Raw genomic sequence first — 8,154 nt, 5'->3', positions numbered from 1 at the left:
TAATATTTTTTATTCAATTTATCACGTAATATCCATATCTTTAACAATTTTCAGACTGTTAGCAGCATTAGTGTAAAATAAGCCAACGTGTTTAATCCTGCCTGGAAACCGTTGGTGCTTGAACCGGTTGGTGGTTGAAAGCGCAAGTATTTTTCCTTTGAATCCGTCTTCACTCGATTTTGTTCAATAATTCAGATTCGTTTTTTGCATGAACACCCAGGGAAATGGGAGGATTGTATTTTTGACCTTCTTACAAAAATATCTTGGTGTTTCTCTCTCTCTCTCTCTCTCTCTCTCTCTCTCTCTCTCTCTCTCGACGAAAATTTAGCTTTTATTTTGGCTCTCCCGAAGGCTTGGTCTCCGGGATCCCTTTCAGGACGAGAGAAAGTATAAACTCTCTCTTATAGTTAGGTTATTTGACGTAAGAGATGTTTTGGCTATGTGGAGAGAATGAAGAATGAGAAGGAGTGTATGGAAGTGAGGTGTTGGGGGGAGGGGGAGACCGTGGATGAGTTGGAGGCATGGCTTTAAGTTACATGAGATGGTGGGGTGAGTTGAAGAAAGAGCAGCCTCACCCCATCAGCTCCTAGGGTTCCTGTGTGAGGTACTGCTGGAAGGGGACCAAGCGTACTGCCCTCCTCCCATCGGTTCATAAGCTCAAAGGTCCCTACCCCGGGGTTCCCTTCTTTTTTAACTTTTGAAAATGGCCAGTTCCGTCCTGTATTGAGGACACTGGTCGCAGATGGGCTAATCCTGTTGCTGGAGGACTTGATAACATCGAGTCAGTATGTTGACGATCACCTTTTTCGGATTCATGTGCTGTACAGCCAAAGACTTAAGAAGTATGCGTCGAGATTAAGGCGTCTGGCAATATATATATAAATAGATATAGATATATTCGATGATCAAGCTGCGTGGAGAGCTGCCCTTAAGTGTCCAAGGCCGACTCATACAGTCATGTTGGAGACTTTATAAACGATACGACAATAGTACAGTTTCATTCAGTTCCGTAGGGTTTAAAAAGTCTTAAGTAACCCTTTAGAAAGTCTTAAGTAATTTTTCCACCACGAAGGAATGCTTAAACTTGTATATTTCAGCAGTTTCCCAGATCTAAGCTATTTTATTACAACTTTACAGTGATTTATCGCTTTGTATAGGTGTTTCAGGCAACAACAACCCTTTCAGATCTGTGTAAATTAACGTGAAATATTGCTACGTAGATATTTAAATGTTGCTACGTAGACTAATTTTGAGGGCTAAATTGGTGGCTCGTGCTGTTGGGGATTAAAAAAAAAAAAAGGATAGCTAACACACACACACACACACACACACACACACACACACACACACACACACACACACAGTCAACATCAACAAAGGCGTACCCTCCCTTCCCTTCCCACAATGAACGCAAATCATTTTCAAATCTCTGGCCTCCACACATTCATGATTAAGCTTATTCTGCCTCTCATAGTACGGAGAAGACTGGCGAGGTGGGTTTGGTGATGCAGGAGTGTTGTAGTCAGTGCTGGGAAATATATGGAGAGAAGAACAGTTATTTGTATTTGAAATTTATGAAGAGAAATTAGAGTAGAACAGTCATTTGAATTTGAAAGATAGTTTAGTGTTTCTTTAGTTGACGGGAATACGGGCGCTAGCAGTAATCTGTTACCTTAATCCCGTAAGGGGTGGTCACAAACAAACCGCCTCCATATCGCCCTGTCACCCACCATTTCATTGCCTTGCTCCCAGCTCACACCCCATTCTCTCATATACCTCTCCACTCCATCCCTCCATCCCATCCCTGGCCTCTCCCCCACCTCCATCTAGTAGTAATGCTGTGTAGATTGGTTTTACTTGAATATGCCGTTGTAACTTCACTTTAGTTCGGTTGCTTCTGAAATACTGAAAGATGAACGTTGTAGCAGTGAAGGAAGAAAGGAAGGAAGGAAAGATTGAGTGCTGAAAGGAACATTAGAAGGAAAGTGAAGGAAGAAAGGAGAGAAGGAATAACTGAAAACAGAAATGAAGGAGGAAAGGAGCAACAGGAGAGAAGAAAGAGGAGGAAGAAAAGAGAGAAGGAAGAGTTAAAGTTAGAGAAAGTGAAGGGAGGAAAGAATGGGTGCTGAAAGGAACGGTAGTAGGAATGGAGGAAGAAAGGAGAGAAGGAAGATCTGAAGTCAAAGAAAGGAAGGAAGGAGTACTGAAAGGAACGAACAGTAGAAGGGGAAAAAAAAAAAAGGAAGGAAAGAGAGAAGGAAAAACTGAAGTCATGTTGAATGCTGGAGGGAATGGATGGAGTCAATGGGGAAAGTTGCTTTGTGTGTGTGTGTGTGTGTGTGTGTGTGTGTGTGTGTGTGTGTGTGTGTGTGTGTGTGAAAATATATGTACGAGAAACAAGCTGAGACAGACGTACAAAAAAAGGTAAAAGAAGTGAACAAAGGGAAGTAGGAGGAAGAGGGTAGGACGGAAGTAGGAATGTGACCAACTGAGACAGACAGACAGAAGGAAGAGAGGGAAGGAGGAGGTAAGTAGGTAGGTAGAGACAGAGGGGGGGGGAGGAGGAGACAAACGAACAGTCAGAGAAGGGGGGAGGGGAGGTAGAGGCATGAATAGGCAGGTAGACAGACCAAAAACAAATATGAAGAGAAGAGGAAGATTGGAGGGTGAGGGAAGGAACCAAAGCAGACATAGATACAGGGAGAGCAAAAGAAACAGAGGCAAAGCAAGAGACTGACAGAGAGAGAGAGAGAGAGAGAGAGAGAGAGACAGGTAGGTAGGTAGGTGTGGGTGAACAGTTAGGCATCCCCATTAACACACACATCACGTACCCGCCATCGACCCGGCCTAAAAATTCGACGCTCATTCTGCAATAAAGACTGTGAATTGTCGTAAGTACAAAATAGGTCGTCAGTTTAAAATGTGCCGTAAGTCTAAAGATATCGTAAGTCTGAGAAACGTCGCAAGTAGATATCGTAAGTCGGGGAGCTGTCGTAAGTGTAAAGATATGGTAAGTCTGAGAAACGTCGTAAGTGTAAAGGTACCTTAAGTCTGGCAAATGTCGTAAGTAAAAACGTAAAATATAAGTAATTGTTGAATGACACGTTTATATTGCGTGTTGTATGAGATTGAAAGACTGTCTAGGAGAGTGTGTGGGTGAGATTTTGAGAGACTAACTAGGAGAGTGTGATATTGAGAAGCTGACTAGAAGAGTGCATGTGAGATGTTGAGAGACTGACTAGGAGAGTGCATGTGTGCGTATGAGATTGAGAGACTGCCTAGGAGGGTGTATGTTAGGTGGAGGGGGGAGAGGGAGACCGAGGATGAGATGGAGGGATGGAGTGGAGATGCATATGAGAGTCGGGGATGTGGCCTGGAGAGATGGCAACCTGATGGCGGAGGACAAGGTGGCATGGAGGCGATTTATTTGTTGCCACCCCTTTCGGAATTAGGGCGTCTGGCGATAGATAGATGGATGGAGGGATAGATATAGATGGATAGATAGATCTTTCACTACGAGAGGCACTTCGATATTGAATAAAGTGAAAAACTACTACTACAACTACTACTACTACTACAAAATTTACTACTACTGCCATTTCTACCACTACTACTACTACTGCAACTACTACTACTAGTACTACTACTACTACTACTACTACTACTACGAAATAGGTCCCAGTGCTAGAATTGTATGGCATAGCGAACATAGCTGAGATGTAGCGATTATGTGACACAGAATATGAAGGAGGGTGGTGGGCTGGATTCTTAGCGGTCAGTACTGGGCCAATGAGAGAGAGAGACACACACACACACACACACACACACACACACACACACACACACACACACACACACACACACACAATTATTTTACTTAGCCTCCCGTTTAAAAATATTACTTCGTCTAGAGAGAGCAAGATTAAGTAGAATAAGTCGTTGAATGGAAGGTGTTACGGTAGAAAAGTGAAGCTGTATTAATTTGTCCAGAGAGAGCAAGATTAAGTAGAAAAATGAGTCGCTGAATGGATGGCGTTAAGGTAGAAAAGTCTCTCGTAAGCTTCATAATTCGTGGAGAGAGAGAGAGAGAGAATAGATAAGTCGATGAATGGATAGTGTTAATGTAGAAAAGTCTCTCCTAAGCTTCATAATTCGTGGAGAGAGAGAGAGAGAGAGAGAGAGAGAGAGAGATAAATAAGTCGTTGAATGGAAGGTGTTAAGGCACGTAAAACTTCTGGCATTAGTGATTATAAAGAAATAAATAAGTACTTAAATAAATAACCTTTCTCGGGAGAGCTGTTGCCTTCACAGACATTAGGAAATAATAATAATAATAATAACAGTAATAGTAATAATAATAAGAATAATAATAATAATAATAATAATAATAATAGCCTTAAAATATTCGCTTCCCCTGCCCCAAACACAAACATTTATATTCCCAATGTCTTATTATCGTCACCGCCCATAGTAGCGTCTCCACCTTGTTGCTCCCTATCCATCAATTCATCGTCCATATTGCTATTTTTGAGACAGTATAAATATCCCACAAAAAAGACTAATATATTCCTCGTAATATTTTCACATATATATTCTTTTACTACTGTTGTCAACGCCCATAGCACTTTCCTCCCTTACTCCGCCCTATCCTTCAATTCATCCTTCATATTACTCTTCTTGGGACAGTGTAAATATCCCACAAAATAGGCTAATATATTCAACACTCACATTTAAATTCCTTTATCTTGTTACCACTGTCAGCGCCCATAGCACTTTCCTTTCCCTATTGCTGTCTGTCTTTCAGTTCATCTTCCATATTACTCTTTGGGACACTATAAACATCACACAAAATAGATTCATTTTACTCCAGCACTCACATATATAGTCTCAGTGTCTTGTTAATACTGTCAGCTCTCATATCACTTTCCATACGATCACCCTTACCATCTTGAAGACAAAAATGATAATCCTCAGAATGTAAAATTCGTGTTAGTTCAATATTTTCACATTTATATTTACAGCATCTTGTTACTGCCGTCAACGCCCCTATCACTTTCCTTCCTTGTTGCACCGTCCTCCATATTACCATCTTCAGGACTGTAAATATTTGACTTAAGATTCCGAATTTGTCTTAACCCTCACCCACTTACTCAGCTACATCTTGTTACTGCTGTCAACGCCCTTGTTTGTCACATTCCCTACCTTCTGTTGCCCTCCTCCGAGACAATATATCTTAAAATACCAAACCCATCCCATCTCGACACTTTCACACATTCCTAAATTTTGTTACTACTGTCAACACCCATATAACTCCTTCTTCCGCCTCTCCTCCATACTAACATCCTTGTGACAAATATATCCTTTAAAACAGGCATGGGAATAAAAAAATAATGATAATAATCATCATCATCATCGTCTTTGCTCTCAACACTACTGCAAATATAATAAATCCTACACATTATTCATTCTTGTAACATTTAATTTTACGTTGTCGCTTTGTTTTTCTGTATATTTACTTTAAAATTAATTCTCACATTCACGTTACTACTGAATTATTACACAGTACCACCACGTTCCTGTGTGTGTGTGTGTGTGTGTGTGTGTGTGTGTGTGTGTGTGTGTGTGTGTGTGTGTGAGATTACGTTTTTCACACGGTGCCAAATTCCTCAGACTATCTATCTTTCGCTATCATCCGGCCCGCGTCATCATTACACACACACACACACACACACACACACACACACACACACACACACACACACACACACACACGCACGCACGCACGCACACGCGCGCGCACACACACACACACACACACACACACACACACACACACACACACACACACACACACACACACACACACACACACACACACACACACACACACACACACACACACCAATTAGCCAGGTCACCATTGTACTACCGGGCGAATAGGGACAAGAAGGAAACGAACTTTGACTGTGTGACCGGTGCGACAAAATAAATGTCGAGTGGTTATATGGTTGTTTTTGCTGGGCAGTCCGGTATATATATATATATATATATATATATTCTTATTCCTGAGTTTGAGTTTTCTTCTTTTTGGAGTCTATTGACAGTTGATTTTTGACAGTGTGGAATAGGGCTGGGTTGATGATGATAATGATGGTTATTATTATCATTATTATTTTTATTACTATTATTATTATTATTATTATTATCATTATTATTATTATAGTTGATTTTTTTTTTACTCTTATTATTCGTATTATTACTTGTCTCGCCCTCCTTTTCCATCATCATCATCATCATCATTCTGCCTCACACACTCACAGATGTGGGTGAGGTTATTGCTATTACTGTAATCACTCAGGTTTTTCTTTCTAATATTCCACCTCCTCCTCCATCTGCTCCTCCTCGTCCTGCATGTCCTCCTCCTCCTCTTCCTCCTTCACCGTTTTAGACTGGCAGGTGGGGTAGGTTACCGTCATTATTGTTATTTATCCTTTTCCTCCTCTTCTTCTTCCTCCTCCTCCATCTCCTACTCCTCCTCCTCTTCCTCCACCTCCATGACTCGTCTTTCTCCTCCTCCATCTGCTACTCCTCCTCCTCCTCCTCCTTCACCATGTTGGAGAGTCGAAGGTGGGGTAGGTTACGGTCATGATTTTTATTTATCCATTTCATCCTCCTACACCTCCTCCTCCTCTTCCTCCTTCTCCATCTACTCCTCCTCCTCCCGCTCTCCATCTCCTCCATGGCGTTGCAGAGGGTTGGCAGTGCTGGGGGTGTGGGTGGCGTCGCTGGGGTTGGCAGCACTGCAAGGCGCTCGCTGACCCAAATTTTTGTCGACTTTCTTACCGCGTCTGAGAAACCGGAAATCCTCAACGCACCTCTTAGAAAGTCGGGTTATTTTTTAGGAGAGGGAGAGAGGGAGGAAAGTGAGTGAGAGAGAGAGAGAGAGAGAGAGAGAGAGAGAGGGGGGGGAGAGAGAGAGGGGGGGGACAGTGCGAGAGTGGGAGGAGAGAAGAGATTTGTTTATTTTGAATTTGGCGGGAAACGGAACTTGACGTGACCTTATAGAAAGATTATTGTTAATTTTGAGAGAGAAAGAAAGAGAAAGGGAGAGAGAGAGAGAGAGAGAGAGAGAGAGAGAGAGATCAGGGGTGGAACTGAGGAGGATTTGCATGTCTGAGAATTGGCGGTATAAGGAATTCAAGAGGCCCTTTTAGAGAATCTGATTATATGGGAAGAGAAAGTATAGGGATTTCCTTGAAGTTGGGAAAATTAACGCACCCTATGAAATTCAGATAATATATATTTTTTTTACGTCTGATTATAGATACGTATTGTAGATAGAAAAAAAAAAATGGAAAAGCTGAAGAATATGAACGCACTTCCAAAAAAAAACAATTCCTGAAGAGATCAGGAGGAAAACAGAAATGGAGAGAGAGAGAGAGAGAGAGAGAGAGAGAGAGAGAGACGAATGGAGAGATGAAGGAAAGGAAAGGTGGGAGAAACTTCTTTTTCAGAGAGAGAGAGAGAGAGAGAGAGAGAGAGAGAGAGTTGGGCTATGAAGGAAGGTCGGGAAAGGGATATTGAACGCATCCTTAGAAAGTCCTTTTGAGAGAGAGAGCGAGAGAGAGAGAGGAACAAAAAAAAAGCAAAATAAATGAAGATGACTAAGGGAGGACACGGATGCTGGGAAAAGTGAAAGCCAGGGAGCATATCCACCCAGGGAGCATATTGAACAAGGGAGCATATCCACCCAGGGAGCATATTGAAGGAAGGGAGCATATCCACCCAGGGAGCATATTGAAGGAAGGGAGCATATCCACCCAGGGAGCATATTGAAGGAAGGGAGCATATTCACCCAGGGAGCATATTGAAGGAAGGGAGCATATCCACCCAGGGAGCATATTGAAGGAAGGGAGCATATTCACCCAGGGAGCATGTTGAAGGAAGGGAGCATATCCACCCAGGGAGCATATTGAACAAGGGAGCATATTCACCCAGAGAGCATATTGAACAAGGGAGCATATTCACCCAGGGAGCATATTGAAGGAAGGGAGCATATCCAACCAGGGAGCATATTGAGCAGGGGAGCATATTTTATCAGGGAGCATATCTCCTACAGCCAGGGAGCATATCCACCTAGGGAGCATATCCTGT

The sequence above is a fragment of the Coenobita brevimanus genome, chromosome 49 (assembly GCF_032717465.1).
Source record: "Coenobita brevimanus isolate Jiangsu-jjx chromosome 49, ASM3271746v2, whole genome shotgun sequence".
Taxonomy (NCBI): Eukaryota; Metazoa; Arthropoda; class Malacostraca; order Decapoda; family Coenobitidae; genus Coenobita; species Coenobita brevimanus.
Note: the sequence above shows the minus strand (reverse complement) of the source record.